This window comes from Penaeus vannamei, chromosome 15, assembly GCF_042767895.1.
Source record: "Penaeus vannamei isolate JL-2024 chromosome 15, ASM4276789v1, whole genome shotgun sequence".
Lineage (NCBI taxonomy): Eukaryota > Metazoa > Arthropoda > Malacostraca > Decapoda > Penaeidae > Penaeus > Penaeus vannamei.
In genome coordinates, this window is record NC_091563.1 from 4168637 (window position 1) to 4171136 (window position 2500).

The 2500-nt window shown below is 51.6% G+C and overlaps 1 protein-coding gene across 2 annotated transcripts in view; it reads left to right on the top strand.

The window, feature by feature from the left end:
- Positions 1–2500, top strand: part of LOC113810359 (solute carrier family 49 member 4 homolog) — a 14899-nt gene that overhangs the window by 6050 nt on the left and 6349 nt on the right. The window lies entirely within an intron of this gene.

Genomic DNA, 2500 nt, shown 5'->3' on the forward strand with positions numbered 1-2500 from the left:
ACCAGTTGTTCGTCACCAGTTGTTCGTCACCGGTTGTTCGTCACCAGTTGTTCGTCACCGGTTGCTCGTCACCGGTTGTTCGTCACCGGTTGTTCGTCACCGGTTGTTCGTCACCAGTTGTTCGTCACCGGTTGTTCGTCACCAGTTGTTCGTCACCGGTTGTTCGTCACCAGTTGTTCGTCACCGGTTGTTCGTCACCAGTTGTTCGTCACCGGTTGTTCGTCACCAGTTGTTCGTCACCGGTTGTTCGTCACCGGTTGTTCGTCACCAGTTGTTCGTCACCGGTTGTTCGTCACCGGTTGTTCGTCACCAGTTGTTCGTCACCGGTTGTTCGTCACCAGTTGTTCGTCACCGGTTGTTCGTCACCGGTTGTTCGTCACCAGTTGTTCGTCACCGGTTGTTCGTCACCAGTTGTTCGTCACCGGTTGTTCGTCACCAGTTGTTCGTCACCGGTTGTTCGTCACCGGTTGTTCGTCACCGGTTGTTCGTCACCGGTTGTTCGTCACCGGTTGTTCGTCACCAGTTGTTCGTCACCGGTTGTTCGTCACCAGTTGTTCGTTACCGGTTGTTCGTCACCAGTTGTTCGTCACCAGTTGTTCGTCACCAGTTGTTCGTTACCGGTTGTTCGTCACCAGTTGTTCGTCACCGGTTGTTCGTCACCAGTTGTTCGTCACCGGTTGTTCGTCACCAGTTGTTCGTCACCGGTTGTTCGTCACCAGTTGTTCGTTACCGGTTGTTCGTCACCGGTTGTTCGTCACCGGTTGTTCGTCACCAGTTGTTCGTCACCGGTTGTTCGTCACCAGTTGTTCGTCACCGGTTGTTCGTCACCGGTTGTTCGTCACCGGTTGTTCGTCACCGGTTGTTCGTCACCGGTTGTTCGTCACCAGTTGTTCGTCACCGGTTGTTCGTCACCAGTTGTTCGTTACCGGTTGTTCGTCACCAGTTGTTCGTCACCAGTTGTTCGTCACCAGTTGTTCGTTACCGGTTGTTCGTCACCAGTTGTTCGTCACCAGTTGTTCGTCACCAGTTGTTCGTCACCGGTTGTTCGTCACCAGTTGTTCGTCACCGGTTGTTCGTCACCAGTTGTTCGTTACCGGTTGTTCGTCACCGGTTGTTCGTCACCGGTTGTTCGTCACCAGTTGTTCGTCACCGGTTGTTCGTCACCAGTTGTTCGTTACCGGTTGTTCGTCACCGGTTGTTCGTCACCGGTTGTTCGTCACCAGTTGTTCGTCACCAGTTGTTCGTCACCGGTTGTTCGTCACCGGTTGTTCGTCACCAGTTGTTCGTCACCAGTTGTTCGTCACCAGTTGTTCGTCACCGGTTGTTCGTCACCGGTTGTTCGTCACCGGTTGTTCGTCACCGGTTGTTCGTCACCAGTTGTTCGTCACCGGTTGTTCGTCACCGGTTGTTCGTCACCAGTTGTTCGTCACCAGTTGTTCGTCACCAGTTGTTCGTCACCGGTTGTTCGTCACCAGTTGTTCGTCACCAGTTGTTCGTCACCGGTTGTTCGTCACCGGTTGTTCGTCACCGGTTGTTCGTCACCGGTTGTTCGTCACCAGTTATTCGTCACCGGTTGTTCGTCACCGGTTGTTCGTCACCAGTTGTTCGTCACCGGTTGTTCGTCAACGGTTGTTCGTCACCGGTTGTTCGTCACCAGTTGTTCGTCACCAGTTGTTCGTCACCAGTTGTTCGTCACCGGTTGTTCGTCACCAGTTGTTCGTCACCAGTTGTTCGTCACCAGTTGTTCGTCACCAGTTGTTCGTCACCGGTTGTTCGTCACCGGTTGTTCGTCTCCGGTTGTTCGTCACCGGTTGTTCGTCACCGGTTGTTCGTCACCAGTTGTTCGTCACCGGTTGTTCGTCACCAGTTGTTCGTCACCAGTTGTTCGTCACCGGTTGTTCGTCACCAGTTGTTCGTCACCGGTTGTTCGTCACGCTGTTCGTCACCGGTTGATCGTCACCATATGTTCGTCGCCGGTTGCTCGTCACCAGTTGTTCGTCACCGGTTGTTCGTCACCAGTTGTTCGTCACCAGTTGTTCGTCACCGGTTGCTCGTCACCATTTGTTCGTCACCATTTGTTCGTCACCAGTTGCTCGTCGCCGGTTGCCACATGTCAACAACGTGACTTAGAGCGATCTTTAGACCACTCTGTAGGAGATGAATCAGTCTCCCTGCGGCGAGGGAAGGAGCAACACCTCGCTCCGAGGACCAGCCGCGCTCCAACATAACTATTTATTAAAGGAGTCAAGACGACTTGGTTGTCTACCTTAAACCCTAAGCTCGCCTTCTACCAAACTCTTGTAGGGCCCAACATTCGGGTTCTTACAGTGTGAGTGTGTGTGTATGCGGGTGTGTGAAGATTGTAATGAATAATAAATACAATAAAAAAACAGTGTGGCACCCAATGGAAGGAGCTCCCACTGATGCTGCTAAGAGAAAATAAATAGGAATTTAACTAATATATATATATATATATATATATATATATATATATATATAT